Source organism: Carex rostrata, chromosome 3, assembly GCF_964058835.1.
Source record: "Carex rostrata chromosome 3, lpCarRost1.2, whole genome shotgun sequence".
Lineage (NCBI taxonomy): Eukaryota > Viridiplantae > Streptophyta > Magnoliopsida > Poales > Cyperaceae > Carex > Carex rostrata.
Window position 1 is genome coordinate 2914992 of NC_135920.1, and position 21703 is coordinate 2936694.

Genomic DNA, 21703 nt, shown 5'->3' on the forward strand with positions numbered 1-21703 from the left:
ACTACTAGATTGCTCCAAACACCTTCAATTGGAGTGTTGTATTAAGGTTATAAATGGCCTATTATCTTACCATATAGGGATACTACTAGAGTGCTCGAAACACCATCAATTCGAGTGTTGTATTAGGGTTGTAAATGCCCTATTATCTTGCCATATAGAGACACTACTAGAGTGCTCCAAACACCTTCAATTGGAGTGTTGTACTAGGGTTGTAAATGCCCTATTAACTTGCCATATGCAGACACTACTAGGGTGATCCAAACACTATCATTTCGAGTGTTGTATTAGTGTTTTAAATGAGCAATTATCTTGCCATATTGGGACACTACTTGAGTGCTCCAAACACCTTCAATTGAAGTGCTGTATGACGGTTGTAAATGCCCTATTATCTTGCCAAATTGAGACTCTACTAGAGTGCTATAAACACTTTCAACTGGATTGTTGTATTTGGGTTGTAAATGTCCTATTATCTTGCCATAAAGAGCCACTACTAGATTGCTCCAAACACCTTCAATTGGAGTGTTGTATTAAGGTTATAAATGCCCTATTATCTTACCATATAGGGATACTACTAGAGTGCTCGAAACACCATCAATTCGAGTGTTGTATTAGGGTTGTAAATGCCCTATTATCTTGCCATATAGAGACACTACTAGAGTGCTCCAAACACCTTCAATTGGAGTGTTGTACTAGGGTTGTAAATGCCCTATTAACTTGCCATATTTAGACACTACTAGGGTGATCCAAACACTATCATTTTGAGTGTTGTATTAGTGTTTTAAATGAGCAATTATCTTGCCATATTGGGACACTACTTGAGTGCTCCAAACACCTTCAATTGAAGTGCCTGTATGACGGTTGTAAATGCCCTATTATCTTGCCAAATTGAGACTCTACTAGAGTGCTATAAACACTTTCAATTGGAGTGTTGTATTAGGATTGTAAATGCCCTATTATCATGTCATATAGACACTACTAGAGTGCTCCAAACTCCTTCAATTGGAGTGTTGTATTAGGGTTGTAAATGCCCTATTATCTTGCCATATAGAGACACTGCTAAAGTGCTCCAAAGACCTTCCATTGGAGTGTTGTATTAGGGTTGTAAATGCCCTATTAACTTGCCATATAGAGGCACTACTAGAGTGCTCCAAACACCTTCCACTGGAGTGTTGCATTAGGTTTGTAAATGTCTTATTATCTTGCAGTGCTCCAAACACCATCAATTCGAGTGTTGTATTAGGGTTGTAAATGCCATATTATCTTGCCATATAGAGACACTACTGGAATGCTCCAAACACCGTCAACTGGAGTGTTGTATTTTGGTTATAAATGCCCTATTATCTTGCCATAAAGAGACACTACTAGAGTGCTCCAAACACATTTAATTGGAGTGTTGTATTATGGTTATAAATGCTCTATTATCTTTCCATATAGAGACACTACTAGAGTGCTCCAAACACCTTCAATTGGGGTATTATATTAGGGTTGTAAATGCCCTATTAACTTGTCATATAGGGACAATACTAGAGTACTCCAAACACCATCATTTGGAGTCTTTGCGGCACTCAATTAGTGTCCCCACTTGGCTAGAGAATAGAGTTGTTTTAATCCTAATACAACACTCCAATTGAACGTCTTTGCAGTACTCTAGTAGTGTCTCCAGGTGGCAAAGGAATAGAATAGTTGCAACCCTAATGCAACATTGTTATTGAAGTCTTTTAAAACTCTCTAGTAGTGTCACCGTATAGTGAGAGCATAGGGTAGTTGTAACCCTAATGCAATACTCCATTTGAATGTCATTGCAGCACACTAATAGTGTCATTAGATGGTAAGATATGAGTTTAGTTGCTAACCTATTATAATATTCTAATTGAAGGTGTTTGTGACTCGTTAATAGTGTCTTTATATGTAAATATATGAGGGTAGTTGCAAGCATAATACAACACTCCAGTGGAAGGTCTTTGCAGCAGTAATGTATCCACCTGGTTAGGGAAGTAGGTAGTTGCAACCCTAATAAAACTCTCCAATTGAAGGTCTTTGCAGCACTCTAGTAATGTCTGCAGATTGTAATAGAAGATGGTAGTTACAATCCCAATACAACACTTCAATTGAAGGTTTTTGAAACACACTAGTAGTGTCTTCAACATGGCAAGAGAAGAGGGTAGTTACAACCCACAACACTCTAATTGAAGGATTTTAAAACACTCTAGTAGTGTCACCGTATAGAAAGAGAGGTAGTTGCAACCCTAATACAACACTCCAATTGAAGGTCTGTGAAGCATTCCAGTAGTGTCTTCAGATGGCAAGAGAAGAGGGCTGTTGCAACCCTAATACAACATTTCAATTGATGGTTTTTGAAACACTCTAATTTATTACCGTATAGAGAGAGAAGAAGATGGTTGCAACCCTAATATAACACTCCAATTAAATGCCTTTGCAACACTCTAATATCTTCATGAGATGGAGAGAGAAGAGGGTTGTTGCAACCCTAATACAACACTGCAATTGAATGTCTTTGCAGCACACTAGTAGTGTCTTCTGATGGCAAGAGAAGGTGGTTGTAACCCTTATACAACACTCTAATTGAAGGTCTTTACAGGACTTTATTAGTGTCTCTACATAGCAAGAGAATAAGGTTGTTGCAATCCTAATACAGCACTCCAATTGAACATCTTTGGAGCACTCTAGTTGCAAACCTAATACAGCACTCCAATTGAAAATCTTTGCAACACACAAGTAGTGTCCTCTAGATGGCAAAGAAGAGGATACTTGCAACCCTTATACAACACTCTAGTTGTGTCACCGTGTAGAGAGCAAAGGGTAGTTGCAACATTAATGCAACTCTCCAATTGAATGTCTTTGCAGCACACTAATAGTGTCATTATATGGAAAGAGATGAGGGTAGTTGCAATGATAATACAACACCCCAATTGAAGGTCTTTGTAGCACTCTAGTTGTCTCCATATGGTTAAGGAAGTGGGTAGTTGCAACCCTAATAAAACTCTCTAATTGAAGGTCTTTACAGTACCTTAGTAATGTATGCATATGGCTAGAGAAAAGAGTGGTTGCAACCCAAATACAACCGTCCAATTGAAGGTCTTTGAGGCATTCTAGTAGTGTCTCCAAAAGAGAAGAGGGTTGTTGCAATCCTAATATAACACTCTAATTGAAGATTTATTAAACACTCTAATTGTGTCACCATATAAAGAGAGAAGATGGTAGTTTCAACCCTAATAATACACTCCAGTTGAATGTCTTTGCCACACTCTAATAGTTTCATCAGATGGAAAGAGAAGAGGGTAGTTGCAAACTATTATAACATTCCAATTGAAGGGCTATGTAACACTCTTGTAGTGTCTTCATATGGAAAAAGAAGAGGGTAGTGGCAACACAAATATAACACTCCACTTGAAGGTATTTGCAACACTCTAGTAGTGTCTCCAAATGACAACAGAAGAGGGTGGTTGCAACCCTAATACAACACTCCTATTGATGGTGTTTGCAGAACACTAGTAGTGTATTCGGATGGCAAGAGAAGATGGTGGTTGCAACCCTACTATATTCCAATTGAAGGTCTTTCCAACACTTTATTAGTGTCTCCACATTGCAAGTGAATAGGGTCGTTGCAACCCTAATACAACACTCCAATTGAATGTCTTTGCAGCACTCTAGTAGTGTGTCCAGATGGCAATGGAATATGATAGTTGCAACCTTAATACAACACTCATATTAAAGATCTCTACAACACAAGTAGTTTCTCCAGATGGCAACGGAATAGGGTAGTTGCAACTTTAAGACAACACTGTAATTGGAGGTCTTTGCAGCAAACTAGTAATTTTTCCACATGGCTAAAGAAGAGGGTGGTGGCAACCCTACAAAAATACTTCAATTGAAAGTCTTTGTAGAAAGCGTCAAAGTAAGAATCAAATTCCACGATATAAAATCTTCAAACCAAAATGAGCAAAACATAATAAAAAATAGAACAAAATGATTCCATAAACCAAATAGAAACGAACATAATAGCTGAACGAATTCTTTTTTTCTCCTTATTTTGAGAAAAAATAAAAGATATTTTATTCATTATATGTCCTTATTTTGCAAAAAAAAAATAGGGATAATGGTAACCCTAACATTAAAGACTTCATTCTTATTTATGAATGAGATAGTAATAGAAATACATGTACTGACGAGACAGAATTTGTAACTTGATATTATCTTATCTAGCAGGCAAAGATGGACCTCTTTAGAAAGTCCTATTGAATCATATACTCGAAAGGGCTGTTATGGGGCGGATGATTTCTAAATGGACTACTCACCGAGATTTTGTGATTTGCTGACAAACTTATTCCAATTCCAAGATCTCAGACTTGGACTGTGGAGATCACCAGAATACTTTGTATACACATATAAGATACTCTTTATATCACTATTGATTAAATCTGAAATCTGCTATTGAGAATGCTCATTCAATGAGCTAAATATTATGCCTTGAAGAGGACTCAAACCTCCACACTCTTTAGCATGAGATTTTAAGTCTCGCGCGTCTCCCATTTCACCATCTTTCAAATGAATCGTATTACATGGATAGTAGTGTCTCCACATGGCAAGAGAAGTGTGTAGTTGCTCACCTAATACAACTCTCCAATTGAAAGTCTTTGCAGCACTCTAGTAGTGTCTTTAGATGACAAGGGAATATGGTAGTTGCAACTCTTATACAACACTCTATTGAAGGTCTTTGTAGCACTCTAATAGTGTCGTCAAAAAGAAAAGAGAATAGGGTAGTTACAACCCCAATACAACACTCTAATTGATGGTCTTTGCAGTACTCTAGTAGTGTCTCCATATGGTTAGGAAAGTAGATAGTTGCAACCCTAATAAAACTCTTCAATTGAATGTTTTTACAGCACTCTAGTAATATCTATAGATGGCAATAGAAAATGGTAGTTGTAACCTAAATACAACACTCCAATTGAAGGTCTTTGAAGCATTCTAGTAGTGTCTTCATATGACAACATAAGAGGTAAGTTGCACCCTTAATACAACACTCCAATTGAAGGTTTTTACAGCTCACTAATAGTTTCTCCATATAATAAGGAAAATGGATAGTTGTCACGCTAATACAACTCTCCAATTGAAGGTCTTAGCTACACTCTAGTAATGTCTGCAAATGACAACAGAAGAGGGTAGTTGCAACTCCAATACAACACTCCAGTTGAGGGTCTTTGTAGCACACTAGTAGTACCTCCAACATGGCAAGAGAAGAGGGTAGTTTCAGCCCTAATAAAACACTCTGATTGATGGTTTTTGAAACACTCTAGCAGTGTCATTGTATAGAAAGAGAAGAGGGTAGTTGCAACTCGAATACCACTTCAATTGAATATCTTTGCAACACTCTAATAGTGTCGTAAGATGAAAAGAGAATAAGGTAGTTGCAACCCTTATACAAACTCTAATGGAAGGTCTTTGTAGGCAAGGGGTGCAAATGAATCAGATACGGATCGGATAGTGCTCAACCCATATCTATATCCGTATTTTTTTCAGATATGGATACGGATCAGATAGTAATTGGATACAGATACAGATTGGATATTAAACGGATACAAATACAGATCAGATATTTTCAGATACGAATACAGATTCGAATTTCTAATTCAAAATATATATCTAATTAACTTGTTACACCATTACAAAATATATATCTGATTAACTAAAATTCACCAACATAACTATAACTTTAATTAAAAATACCAACACAAAAGATACTCTTTAAAGATATTCTAATACAAAAGATAAATAGACACAAAAAAATTCTCTCAAATCTTAACATATCCGGATATCCGAAAAATTAAAATATCCAGATCTAGATAATTATCTGTATCCGTATCCGATTCCAAAACTCAACCCGTATCCGTATCCGAATCTGCAACTGTCCGTATTTGAATATCCAAATTTGCAAAAATTCGGATACAGATCTGGATTCGAATGGGTAATATCCGACCCGTTTGCACCCCTATTTGTAGCACTCTATAAATGTCTCCACATGGCAAGAGAGGGTCGTTACAATCCTAATACAACACTCCAATTGAAGGTCTTTGCGGCACTCTAGTAGTATCTCTAGATGATAACAGAAGAGGGCAGTGGCAACCCTTATACAACACTCCAATTGAAGGTCTTTGCAGCACTCTTATAGTGTTGTCAAATGGAAATAGAAGAGGGTAGTGCAACCTAATACAACACTTTAATTGAAGGCCTTTTGAAACACTCTAGTAGTGTCACCGTATGGTTAGGGAAATTGGTAGTTGTAACTCTAATAAAACTCTCTAATTGAAGGTCTTTGCATCACTATAGTAATGTTGTAGATGGAAATAGAAAAGGTTATTGCAACCCAAATACAACACTCCAATTGAAGGTCATGAAGCATTCTAGTAGTGTCTCCATATGACAAGAGAATATGATAGTTGTAACCCTAATACAATACTTCAATTGAAGGTCTTTGCAGCACTCTAGTAGTGTCTCCATATGACAACATAAGAGGGTAGTAGCCACCCTAATACAACACTTCAATTGAAGGTCTTTACATCACACTAATTGTTTCTTCATATGGCAAGGGAAGTGGATAGTTGCAATGCTAATACAAATCTCCAATTGAAGGTCTTTGTTGCACTCTAGTAATGTCTGCATTTGGCAAGAGAATTTGATGCGTAGTTGCAACCCCAATTGATAGGGGTAAAATAAGTTGTTATTTTCCCTATCACTTAGCCTATATTATTGTCATTTATCGGGTTACAATTGCTTATTTTTTAGAGAATCATATTCTTTTTTGTTATTTCACTTGATTTTAGAGAATTGCAGATTTTTAATGATATTGGAGCTAAAACAGCCATAAAACGATGCAATTCTGACATTTAGCCTCAGCCGTACGGATGTCTTCATCCGCATGTGACCCAGAAGTGCTACCGCAGATGGTTATGTCATCCGTGCGGTTTACATCCAAACCGCATGCGACTCAGGCAACTGCACGCATAAACTACCAGAACAGCGGTTATAGATCTAACTTCCCAATCAAGGCCTATACAAGCATGGACGCCAGGGAAAGATCTCTCTCTCGAATCTCTGAACATCTGAAGACACATATACATTAGAGAGCACTTAGAACTAGGGTTTCACTCTTATGGAGACTATGTAAATGAGAAATCAATATAATAGCAAGGTCTCCATTAGAAGAGGAGGAAGGTACAAAGACTTGAAGATGGCGTGTATGTTAGTGTAATAATCTAGAAGTCAATAATACGATAATTTATCATAAAGCTTTGTTCATGAATTGGATGATTAATATCATTTTGTTGCCTTGAGTATTATTGTATTTATGAATCATTTCGAGTTCATGACTGGAATTGTGAAACTTCATAATATATATGATATATACTCTAAAAAGTCACTGACCAAGGTAATTAGCAGGAACACTAATTACCACGATAAGGTTAGTACGTGGATTAAATGATGGTCAAGTTTTGTTAGTTTGTAATAATCTAGAAGTCAATAATACGATAATTTATCATAAAGCTTTGTTCATGAATTGAATGTTTAATTATATATCATTTTGTTACCTTGAATATTATTGGATTATGGATCATTTCGAGTTCATGACTGGAATTGTGAAACTCCATAATTAAGATGATATATATTCTTAAGAAGTCACTAATCGAGGTAATTAGCAGGAACACTAATTAACCGTTACTATGTTAGTATGTGGATTAAAAGATGGTTAAGTTTTACAAACCATAGACACGAGATGTCATTTTAATCACATAGATAGATGTTCTAGGAACATGGTATTTGACAGACCTCGAATGAAACATTGAATAGAATTGTGTGCGTGTCATTAATGTTTTCATTCAGTGTAAAGTTCTACAGTATGAGGTATTCATCGTTCTAGCTAAGAGATGTGTATGTGTGAGTGTTATCTAACGCTGTCCGTAAAAAGTAGTCATAACAGTAGCACTTCCATATGTATAGCTTAGCTAAAGAAGTGATGGTTTACCAAAAGTACTATTGTCCCTCGTATTTTTGTACGAGCTATAGCATCACTGGGCCCCTTGGTAGAGTTAGATTATCTGCATGCGGTATAATTACAAGAGTAATTATATTTGATAATCTGCTCAAGATCAAGAAAAGATTAAGTTAGCAAGGATGACACACATCTACCTTGAAACTGATCTGATAGCTATGTGACAAAAGAACTGACACAAGTAAATTGTTTACTGGATCGTGATATTGTACTGTACAGCATCATCTGTGTAATTGGATGGTCATGATGCATTTTGCCAGATGCCTCTCATGATTATAGAAGTTAAAACTGTTTTAATTCTATTTACCAACATAACACAAATCCTATTGGGTCACACCATATAGGAGTTAATCAGAAAATCTTATTGTGATTGATTATAAATTGGTTATGATCAATAGTAAGATGGTTATAATTAATTATACGTGTTATAATTAAATTATAAATGTCATATAAAATGACAAGCAAAAACAACGGTTAATTTATAAACGTACACGGTACGTTGTATAAAAGTTACCGAAACAACAACCGCAAGAAATATAATTGTTCAGAATAATTATATGGATATTGTATTACATTCCGAAATTTTAAAACTTGATTAAATTTCTAAATTGATCATTTGGCTTAAATAAAAAGTTTAATTAACTTAACGATCGTTCGGGAATTTTCTGACCGACTAAAACGAAACTAAAATTTAGAAATATAAAGGAAGTATGAAATTATGTATATTAAAATTTAGAGTTTAAACATAAAATAAAATATAGCACTATAGATAAATTGTAACTATTCAGTAAATTCATAACTTAGAAAAATTTGTTACAAGTTCATGGAATTTTAGAAAAGGAAATAAATTGACTCGTGTAAGTAAATGACCTAGTTGAAATCTAGATTTAAAATATAACAATACGAATTATTTGTACACATAAATTATGAAATTTATAAATCTTGTTTATTAATGAATTATAGAAGTTTAATTAAATAAATATATATATAAATAGAGATGTACAATTAATACCAAATGATTTGAATATTAGAATAGAGAAATAAAAGTACAAAATATTCATACGAAATTAATTGCAAAATTTTACGAAACTTCGATTCGAATTCATAGGAGAAACAGATTTTTAAACCAATCAAATGAGATCATATTGAAATCCTGAATTATTTGGACCATTGGATTCCATCCAGCACGGATCTTGAAGCAGCCTCATTTAATACACCCCTCTCCCTCTCTTTCTCTCCTCTCCCTCCCTGTCCGTGACAGACCCCCCAGCCCGCCCCCCCTTTCTCTTCTACGCCAAAGCCAGGAGGGCCCCGCCCTCCCCTCTCCCGTCGCCGGCGAACCCCACTAGACCCGTCCCCTTACTCTCCTCTCTTCCTCTCTACCCGTGAGAGCCCCAGCCCCAACCCCCACTCCCCCTCTCCTCCCTTCTCCGCCAAAAACAGGGCCCCGCCCCCTCCCCTTCCGCCGCTGCCACGGCCAGCCCGCTGCCCGCCGCCCCATCTCTCTCTCTTTCCTTCTCGGTCCGACCCACCAGACCCGCTAGAACCCCGCCCCCTCTCACTCTTTCCCGCCTCTTCTTCCCTCCCATGAAACCCTAGAAATTAGGGTTCGGCTTGGTGCTGTCCCGGTGCTCTCTCGGTGTTGTGCTGGTGTTGGTTTGGTGCTGTCTTGGTGTTGGCGTGGTGCTGCCCCGGTGCTTGCTCGTTGTGGTGCTGGTGTTGGCTTGGAGCTGTCCCGGTGCTTGCTCGTTGTGGTGCTGGTGTCGGCTTGGTGCTGCCCTGGTGCTATTTCGGTGCTAGGAAGCATTTCCTTCCTCTTTGCTTGCTGATTGGACCGTTGCCAAAGGCAAAGCGTGACACCTTGAAACCGGCTTGTTAAGAGAGACACCTAAATTGGGTAATTTTTAAGTGACTGTTTTGAACGCTCAATTGCTGTTGTATCGGATCTTGGATATGTTGAGATTGCTTGCTCGGGTTGTTGATTTTCCCGGCAAGCCAATGCACGTGGCTGTGTTGCCGTGCTCTCTGACTTGTTGCCTTGTTTTTCTGTTTTGCTGGTTTTGTTGTTGCTTGGCCTGGTCTGTTCTGTTTTGCTGGTTCTGTTGTTGCTTGTGCCATGTGATGTTGTTGCCCAGTGTTATCACTGGTATTGATTCGGAATTTACCAAACACTTACTTGACAGGTACCACATTGCAAAATAATTTTTATTAAGGGTCTGAAATGTAAAATGTATAGCCATTGTGATTTGTATGAATTAAAGGGACTAAAATGTAAGAAATGATTTGTTTGAAATGGTGGCCGGCCTATCCATTAGAAATGTTATAAATGGACTTGGAGTAAATTGTGAATTGTTAATTAGAGCCTTAAACCTTTGCTAAATTATGGGCCTTTAATTAAATTGAATTGGAATAAAATAATTGATACGTAAATGGGCCAAAGTGAAATAATTGAGTAAATTGGGTCTTTGAATGTTAATTGGATAAATAAGGTGAATTGGACTTGTAATTTCATAAGCCTTGTAATATTGAAATGAATATGACATGATGTGTAGATGTAAATTTGGAATTGGACTTGAATTAAATGATTATAAATGAGTCGAAAGGTATAAAAGAATTGACGAATTAAAAGACGGCTTTTGGAATTTAAGTTTTGATAATGTAACCGAACTAAACCAAGTAAACGTATAATATAGGTGTAGGCTCAGTCGAGCAAGATTTCGCGAGGCAATTCGAGACGCCTGATCTTTAAATTAAGCGGTACGCTCGTCATAATAAGGTGCGGGATTCTTGGACTTGTTTGATACTTTATTTTCAGGAATTAAACTGCGTATTCGTTTGTCATGTTGAATATCATTGATTGCATCATTGAATTGTGTAAAGCATTTGCATAGCCCAATCAAATTAAACTCGAATTGATGTGACTTGAGTGATTTGCATGCTGGTATGGTTGTAGGTTGTGTCGATCTATTATGATCTGATTTGATTGAAAGTCACCACGATTTGATTTGATATGTATGTGAATGGATTTACGAAGTTAAGAACTTGGATCCAATGAATTTGCCAAGTGGGGCTGTATGCTGACTTGGATTCCCAGGATCCTAATGGCCTTAGGTGAACGGCCCTCGATATTCCCAGTACTGGTTGGGACGAGGGAGGGTGATTATGTTATGTGATGATATGTGATTTGAGATCGTGGGTGACTTGTGTAACGTCTGTGGCTCGGTGGCATTCTCCTACGTGTTAATGCATTTGGAAAGGTTAATTGAATATTACGACTATTGGAATGATTCCAAAGAAGATTTTCTTTATATGATTCGAACCAGACCTTAATAAACTGTTAAGCCAAGCGATTGCAGATGGGTGTCAGATAAAGGGTCCAGCGGTTGGCCATCTGTAGGTGTCAGTAACCCTACAGATGTGGGTTTGATAATGGTTCAGCTCGAAAGAACATCTGTAGTTGCTACAAGCCCTATTGAATTGAGTTAAGCCAAAATATATGTTGTGTTTGAAATTCATCTTGGAAATTCCGTGAACTGTGTTTCAGGTTGATTAACTGTTGTCGAGCATTGGCATTCTGTTATTTATGATTATATATATCTGTTTGCATTGTTATTGTTTGGGTTTCATTTTTGAATATAGAGTTTGATTGCAAGTCCAATAATCTAAACTGTGGCAAATTTCGCACTGAGAATTTATTCTCACCCCCACCCTCCCGATTATTTTCAGGTTTATTTCTCGGATGCAGCGAATGAGGATATTGGTAATGCATATAAAAGATCCACTGCCTCGCGTGTATATGTGACGCTTGATAGATACACGCGACAGGCTGTCAGACCCCGGCGATTTGGGGTGTGACATATTGATTTCGACCAAGGGCATTTTGGTCTTTTCACATGTCATCCTTATCCGCATGACACGTCATCATCCTTATCCACCCGAGGGTATTTCGGTCTTTTAGCAACCGACCCTTAACCCTATAAATAGGGGTGGAGGGGTAGAGAGAAAAACCACTAATTCACTCGTATCGTTTCGTGTCGAAACAAATCGGTATTTTCTCTCTTTCTCGGTTTCTCTCCCAAATAGTGTTTCGGTTGAGAAAAAAAAGTTATACGTAGTTGACGTATAATCTTGCAGGTTGTTGTGAAGTATATTTACGGGATCAATGAATAGTGTTTTCCTGAATTTTGCGGTATTTTAGTTTTACTTATTGATGAAACTGAGTAACCGAAAATTCGTGTTTACGGGTTTTCGTCTTTTCCCTGTGAATAGTGTTTTTGCATAATTTCGCGGTTTACGGTATTTCTGGCAAAAGAAATAAATCGCTCTCTGGTTAGTCCTGGTGGATAACCTATAGAGGCACTATACATTTGGTGCTCCGAGGAGAATCATTCCCATGATGTAGCTCTACTCGCTCGGTCTGCATTCCAACTGTTATTTGGAAACAAGGTATAAATATGTTATATTAATCTATTTAATTGGTAAGTAGATTAAAGTTTTAGAAATCAATCATGGAATAGATCTGTAAAAGGATTAAATGGGTTTTGATGCCAAAGGAATACTGGAGGTGGACCGCCTTGGAAAGTTTCCTGATATACCCCGTTTAATCCTTGGCTTAAGTTAGAAGTAAAATTTTTGTTTTACGTTTTTTCCGCAGCTTAAGCCTAAACGAGTTTTGGTTACCCTGAAACCCAACAGTGTATGAGAGAAGAGATAGCATAGGTGTTTTCCTTCCATCTCTCTCTACTGCTCTCTTTCTTTATGTCTTTCACTCTTTTGTTGTTGAACCCGCCATGAGCGACTAAGCAACCCTTTTCTAGGGTGAAGACATATAATCTTGAATTCTTATGAGTTTATTATAGTTGTTTATTTATATTATCATTGCACTCTGATCTGAATTCTTACTGAGATTTTATGCCTTATGTTCTTGCTTATTGTGTGATTAAAGTGACCTCGTATGCATGGAGATGTACACTACATCCATACTATTGGGGGGGGGGGGGGGGGTTAACCAATATTCTAAGAGTATAAGTATCTTAGATACAAGTAGAATAAACTGAGAGGGTGCCCGCTTGTATTCGAACTACAGTAAGGAACCTATTAGGATATGGTTTAGCAGACGAATGTTGCATTCCATGATTAGTAGTGGAGTGATCTTGATTATTGGTATTGTGAAATATTTGTAATTAGGACTTATCATTAATCTTCATACAACTGTACTAAGTACACCAATAGGGACTTACTCAGTTAGGGTGTTGATTAGACCGAGGGGTGATCAACACTACAATAGGATTAGCACCTCTCATATTGCATTGATACTAGTGCAGGGCGTGTGCGGTTAAGGCCAAACCGTATGCGATTCCGACTGGAGTAAAAACCATACCTTGTACGGTTTATCCAGACATGTGCGGATGGTGACAAAACCGCATGCTACTAAGTAACTTTACATTGACAGGTATTAGCAATAGCATGTGGTTGGTGACAGACCGTACGCAATTGTTATGACTACCAGAATCTAGATTAAACAAGTTTAAATGATAGAATGTCTGATTCCCTAGAAGTCCATCTTCTAAACATTTAATCTACTACCGCTTCTCTGTTGTAATTCAGCATTACAACCGAGTAACCAACAATCAATCAACCAACTTAAAGGAACTGAAAACCTATAACTTAGTTTACATCTTAGATCTCTTAATACACCATCCCTGTGGATCGACACCCCAATCTATACTATACGATAGATTCATACGCTTGTGAATCGACAGTAGAGTAGACATTAGTGTTATAAATATTATTAGCATTAATTTTCACCCTATCACCAATACAATACTCCAATTGAAGGTTTTTGTAGTACACTAATAGTGTCTCCAACATGGCAAGAGAAGATGGTAGTTACAATCCTAATACAACACTCCAATTGAAGGTTTTTGTAACACTCTAGTGGTGTCACCATATAGAAAGATAAAATGGTAGTTGCAACTCTAATACAACACTCCAATTGAATGTCTTTGCAGCACTCTAATAATGTCGTAAGATGGAAAGAAAAGAGGATAGTTGCAAACCTATTACAACATTCCAATTGAATGTTTGTGCAACACTCTTGTAGTGTCTTCATATGGCAATAGAAGATGGTAGGTACAACCCAAATACAACACTCCAATTGAAGGTATTTGCAGCTCTCTAGTATTGTCTCCAGATGGCAAAAGAATAGGGTGGTTGCAACCCTAATACAACACTCATATTGAAGGTCTTTGCAGCATACTAATAGCATCTCTTGATGGCAAGATAAGATGATGATTGCAACTCTTATACAACACTCTAATTGAAGGTCTTTGGATCACTCTATTAGTGTCTTCACATGGCAAGAGAATAGGATCGTTGCAATTCTAATACAACACTCCAATTGAACGTCTTTGCAGCACTAGTCATGTCTCTAGATGTCAAAGGAATAGAGTAGTTGAAACCTTAATATAACACTTAAATTGAAGGTCTCTGCAGTATATAAGTGTCCTCCAGATAGCAATAGAAGATGGTAGTTGCAACCCTATTACAACACTCCTATTGAAGTCTTTTGAAACACTCTAGTAGTGTCACCGTATAGAGAGAGCAGTGGCTCAATCCACTATTATTAAAACTGGACCGGATCGGACCGACCGATCGAAAAAGTCAGAACTGGACCTATTTTCAGTTTGGTTTTTTAGATGATCGGATTTGCAATTAAATCGCTAAATATTGTTTTAATTGATCAGCTTTTGGTAGAAACCAGTAACTTGTTAATGGAAAAATTTGGGTTTTAAACGGGTTCAGTTTTTGATACACTTTTTCATCATTAATTAAAGGCATGTTTGGTAGTAGTGGAATATGATAATTGAAGGAATTGAAGCCTCCCTCGAACAGAAACAAAATGAGTTGGAATTGCAGAGACAGAATAGCCCACTTTTCCCCTTTTCTCAATTCCAATGGAAGATTAGAATTAAGAATTATACCGAAAAAAAAATAGAAAATAACATTTTTTACCCTTGTTTTTCTAATGTGGCACCTCCTTTCTTATTTTATTATTCTCCCACCTTCCTTCTTTACCCAAGTTGCAAGAGAAATAAATTTCTTTCTCCATTTACTTTGATTAAAATCTCCATTGTTATGCTTGCTCAGGAGAAGACCGTCTGCTTGTCCGTCTGATTACCGATGACAACGTGAAAAGGTAAGAAAATGCTCAAATTTCAAAATATATTACCTCATAAAAACAAATTCGTGTTTTTAGTATAAAAGATTTCATTTCAGTTTTGTTTTTTAGTTGCCCTAGCAAAATACAAAATTTAGTCTCATTCCGGTTTAATTAACTAATTAGTACTTTTGGCTTAGTCTTGTACAGTGATTCTAGCTTAGTTTTGTAAGTCGTTGTAGTGACTTTTAGCTTAGTCTTGTACAATTTTAAGTTCTTAATTACAGTTTTGATTAAAGATTAGTTGATGTAATTAGATTATTGTTAAACATGATAGTGCACACATGCTTCATGCTACGATTATAAGTTAAAATGAATTATTTTTCCAATTATTAACTTCAGTCTATTTTTTTCATGCATAATTTGAAATGAAATATAGTTGTAGTTAACTATATCCTGCCAAATAATTGCATGAATGAGGTACCTTAGAAATTTTATTGTTCTGATGCATCTTTATTGCTTTCTAAAGTGGCTTGTTCATATTTAAGAATCTTCTTATCTTGACCAATAGCATTATTTTTCTCACTAAGTAAAAATGAAGATACTCCGAACTGTTTATTTGGAATAATTTGCATGCTTTTTTTTCTTTCAAAGGATAATTTCATGGATTCAAATATAAGTTCACCAAGCGCAAGGATGGGTGACAATGGTAGAAAGAAGAGGATTGGTAAAGGTGCAAACGACCAATCTAAGCTAATAAATGAGAAGTATCGAGCACCACAATCTCCAAAATTTACTCCACAAGAGACCGAACTACTTATAATTCTAGTAGGTGAAAGGCTAAAAGCAAGGACTAATGGAAATGAAGGCAACATTAACCCTTCTACAAACAAGTGGAATTACATCGAAAGCCAATTTAACTATAGAAGTGCTCAAAACAAACGTCACGTGCAAGTTCTGAAAAATAGATGGAAGACATTGAAAGATGACTTTTCTTTTTTCAAAGATCTAGCTAGTAGAAGTGGACATGGGTGGAACGAAGCTGATGGTATCCCTAATGTGACTCCAGAAGCATGGGAAGATTACATCAAGGTGTGTACTTATAACAAAACTTATTCATGAGTTCAAAAAGAAGCTAAGATATCTAAAATTTTCAGATTTTTAGATTTTCAGAAAAATGTGAGACTATGTTAAGAAAGATGTCTACTTCATTTCTTTTAAATGGTTCCTTAAACTCTCTTTTTAATTCTAAAACACATATTAAAATTCTGGAATGTATGTTGAATGTATGATGGTCTATATTTTTCATTTATTTTTAACAATAATTGGTCTTATTTATTTCCAGATAGACGAGAAAAGGTACAAACCTTATCGACATAAGAAGTTTCCTTGGTTTAGAGCAATGGAAGAGTTATGTGCAAATAACATACTAACGTGTGATGAACAAATAACTACAGATCCAACCATTCTAATCACGCGTAATCTAGACTTAGATAGCTCAAAGGTGGGGGAATCATTGCATGAATCTAGACAAGTAATTGATACTGACGACACTATCAATCAAACACCTCGTATCGACAGTCTTATAAGTCCGATATCGATCCCTTCAGCAAGGACAAAATCAGGGCGTACCAACTCTGTTGCAGAGAAGCATAAAAGAGGTGATGCATCACGTGTTGAGTCTTCATGAAATAGCAAGAAAAATGCAATATACAAGAAAACTGAAATTGCTCATACATTTCTTACCCTGCAATAGTCAAGAGAAACACTTGATAGGATGGTCAACAATTTGCAGAAAAATCCCAAGTATGGAGATGTTCAAAAGAAGGTAATTGATAGATTGAAGACTATGTTAGATTCCACATTGCCCACATTTCATAGTGACTATTATTATATGCTAGCTATTTTGGGAAATGATTGGGGAGAGAGGATGCTTTATGAATCAAGCAGATGACATGTTAAGGGGTTATGTAGACCACATTTTGCAACGTTACCGAGCAGGCTTACTACTCATTCCAAACCTTGGTGGGTCTGGGTTGCACTACCCTTCTCCTAATCCTCCTTTTATGCCATACCCATATGGTATGGGTAATGCTCCATCTCATATCTTGCATTACGTAGCATCTCAAACTCCACCACCTATGACTGCTTCACCTGTGGCCTATCCAAGAAACATGAATAATCCTCCCCATATCAATGTTAGTGGTGATGATCATAATACCCCTTGCACACCAAGCTCTAACTCGCATCCACCTTCTGACTTCTACCACCCATGGACATGAAGATTACAATTCTAGGTTTATTTTGTAAAGAAGTTAGTTTATCTAGGAATCAAACTATATTTTTGTTGACTAACAAGCAATAGAAAATATTTTGAGTTGTGGTATTTAGTAACAAGCAATAGAAAATATTTTGTGGCATTTTGAGTTTTCAGATGACAAAGTGATATGGAACTACTACTTGGTTTAAATCAATTTTTATCCCTGTTTTTAATTACTCAGTTCATTCTTTTGTTTATCTGCTAGTTGTGAAATTATATTACGTTTTTATTGGTGGTGGTTTGTTTTTAGATGACAAAGCTACATGAAATTTATTTTGTTAACAGCTTGTCAGAAGAGGGGTGCGGGTTTTTCACAAACAGCCCATTAGCCTTTCGCTTTTCAAAAACAAGAAATTGCGGTTTAGTTGGAAACTTTGATTTCCTGTTGATTGGTTTTAATTTTTTATGTAATGTTACTTATTTGTTTTTTAACTAGTCTACTTTACTATTTAATTTCTCCAATAGATACTTTCATTTTAATACAATAAACCTACGGCTTTTTTTCCTAAAAAAAAAAAGGTATCTAGTGCAGCACCTTTCTTCATGGTTTAGAATATTTGGACTATATTATCATTTTTATTTCATAATTTGTATTTATTAGTATACTGATATGATTTATTTATATGTTAGTATTTACAACATGGTACATCAATCAAAATTCAACAAGGTCATAAAAGTCATTTTCTACCATGTTTGTATTTTAATAACTGTTCACTTTTACTATTCTAATTATTGAGTTTATTGAACACAATTGGAATAGAAGAAAAAAGTGATAAATTCTCAATTCCTTCGTTGTTCCGTCCACTGCCTCACAGACTTTAAATCAGTGTTGTAAAAAACGCCTATGACAGCCGATTAATCGATGACGGTGGCCAAATCGTCATGCATGCCCTTAACGGAGGCATGTTTGCAGTGGAAAACGTTTAATCGGCTGTTTTTCTCGATTAATTGGCGGTTTTACTGATTAATCAGCCGATTATTCCGGATTATTCCCGTTTATTCCAATTTCAGTAATTTTTTTTTACATTGACTTTTTTGTATGTGATAGTGTGTGATAATAAGTTTTATAAATCATGTATTGCAGTTTTGTTTGTACTTAAACATACATTCAATATTTTGTATATATGTCTTTTCGTCTTACTTTAAAATTAATGATGTATTTTTTTTCAATTAGTACGACATATTCATTTATAAAACTAAGTTGTTATTATAAACTAAATTTAGTGATTTTATGTTGGAATGTTTCATTTCTTTCACATAATATGTTATTAGTATTTGAAAAAAAGTTTAACTCTTGAATTTATTTTTTCATTAAATAAATGTGTTAGTGACACATGTAAAGTGCTTATGCATTAAAAAAAATAAGTGTAGTGTCATGTTATAATAATGAAATGAAATTAAGTTAAGTTAAGTTAAGTTAAGTTTATTTGATAAATTTAATGAGTTAAATAAATTATGATATATATATACATAAATTTAATAAAAATGTTAAATTGTCCACATAATTCCGATTAATCAACTGTATACCGATTAATCGTTTGATGATACCCCGTCCGTCCGACGACTGCATACCGTTATTTACAACACTGCTTTAAATAATTAAGAGAGAGACAGGAAATATGAATAGCTATTTCCTATTGGCTAGGCTCTCAATCAAAAAAAAAAAAAAAATGAGTCACCCGTACCTTACACCATGTAAAGTCACAAAAGTACACACTAAAATGGAATTTATTTTATATTATAAAATTTACACAAACACCTTAAGGATTTAGATATATTAAACTACTTAATTATGTATAGTATAAGAAGTAAAACAATATTTATTTGTATGTCTTTTTCATTTTAAAATGGCATCTGTTATTATTTGTTATTTGTTGTAATTTTTGTTGAACCGTTATCTTTTATTAAAGACATAATATATTATTATTAAAAAAACACATTTAGTTAGATGTTAAAAATATGTGTGCGCGAATTTTTATGAATACTATATAAAAACATTATTAGTTTATAACAATTTTTACATCTCATACATATAAGTATTTTAAAAAACCAGCAATTGAACCGGTTGATCCACCGATCCAACTAGTAAACCGTTGATTCAAAAATTTACCGAGCTAATGTTCGGTCCGGTTCTGATAATATTGGTCCCGAATCTTCGTAAAGAGAGATCTCGCAAATCTTCACGTATACATTTGGGAAATTTTAATTAATAAGATCACACTAAATATGGTAAAAAAAAAATTAATAAGATCACACTGAATTAAAGGGAAAATTTAATTAATAAGATCACACTGAATATGGGAAAACCATTTAATCAATAAAGGGGTACGAATCTATGACGAATGAATACATTGGTTCCCTTGTAATGCCAACTTACGTGCAAGGCACAATGCAGTATCCATTACTCAACAATGCATCAAACCTTTTGATTTAATTTCCCCCATTTTCCGGTGAGCGCTTGCTAATTGTAATATTTGTACAATTGTCAACCATAGTTAATAATTTAATAACTCAGAACTAAAATTTAAAATTCAAAATAATAATATCATTCTCCGGACAGACATACAGTTTTTTATATTTTATTATTTTTTATTGACGTTAATAACTTGCAAAGATCCAATTGTACAAGTTCTCTCTAAACATTGAACTTTTAAGCTCTTATTTTTTTTTTCTCAAAATGAAGTTCAGTTTTGTAATTTATTTTTGTATTTGTAGACCGTAGAGGAAGTAATAAAAATCTCATATAGTTATTTCATTTTGGTATTGAAGCTTTACATCTTATCATTAAGAATTTGAAAACATAAAGACATAGATGACATATGAATATATGATAATTAAAATATCGTATATATTCGCTTCTTTAACCGATATTTTTATTTATATCCTTCAAAAAAACAAAAAAAACAAAACACCTCAAATTATGAGGAATTCTACATTTATTCGGGCCGCCAAGTCAATTTGCAGCTCCATTCATGAGGACCGCAGATAGGTTTGGAGATCTCTCAAAACTTAAATATATTTAATATTACAGTGCATTTTTTAGGTTTTTGGAAGGGCCGCTGAGCCAATCTGCAGTCTCTCAAGAATGGAGCCGCAGATTGATTTAGCGGCCCGTAGATGTGAAATTCTCCAAATCATAGTGTTTTGATTTATTTTTATTTTTTTAAAAAGGGTATAAATAAAAATTTCGGCTTCTTTAATTGCTCGATCATACCACTTTTAGATGTTGATTTTGACATATACAAAGCGCGTTTCCTTCCAGCAATCACAGTACGGAAAACAATTAGCTTCAGGTACATAGATTGAGAAAGGAAGTCTCCATCTTGAATTTGACAGTATGAAATCTGATCGTGCGATTTGAATCATTCAATATTGGGACCAGTCTTGATTGAATTAGACAACCAAATTAAATAGAAAGCGCATATATGTTGAACTTGCTTCTGACCAGTTGGTGAATACTGAAATCTTACCCCAAATTTTTTTTTTTTGTTTGACCTGGTAATGACGCGTGGACGATGCTTCACATAATCTGCACTTCTTACTTGTACATGTTAAAAAATATTTATTTATACATAACAGTACAAGTTTATATCTTACCTTATAAGAATAAAATTCTGAAAATTATATTGTTATTTGTTTGACAAAGTATTCAGGATAAAGCTATGGTACTATAGATCAATATCTCTATTTTTAAATTATAAACTGTAGTCATTAACTGTTCAATATGATCTCCATATGAAAATGTATTTTTAAAATCAAAATTTATATATTTTTTATAATTTTTCTACTATTTTTTTAAATATGTAGAAAATCACTTATCTAAAAATTGTAGACCATTCGAAAGTAGTGATTTTCAACCTATATAAAAAAAATAGTAATTGGTTTTTTTAGATGTAAAATTTTAATCTACAAGTGCATTTTCATATAGAAATTATGTTAAACAGATGAAATCAACTGTTTAAATTTTAAAAATTGAGATACTGAGTGCATAGTACGAACCAATCCTAAAGTATTTAACTTGAATTCTTTTTACGATTGTTAAGAAAAAAATTATAAACACTTGTACATATTTCTAAATATAGATAAAAAAAAGGTAATGAGTGGAAAGAATTTTCATCACATATTATTGGAAATAAATCTGCTGTGATCCATAGGA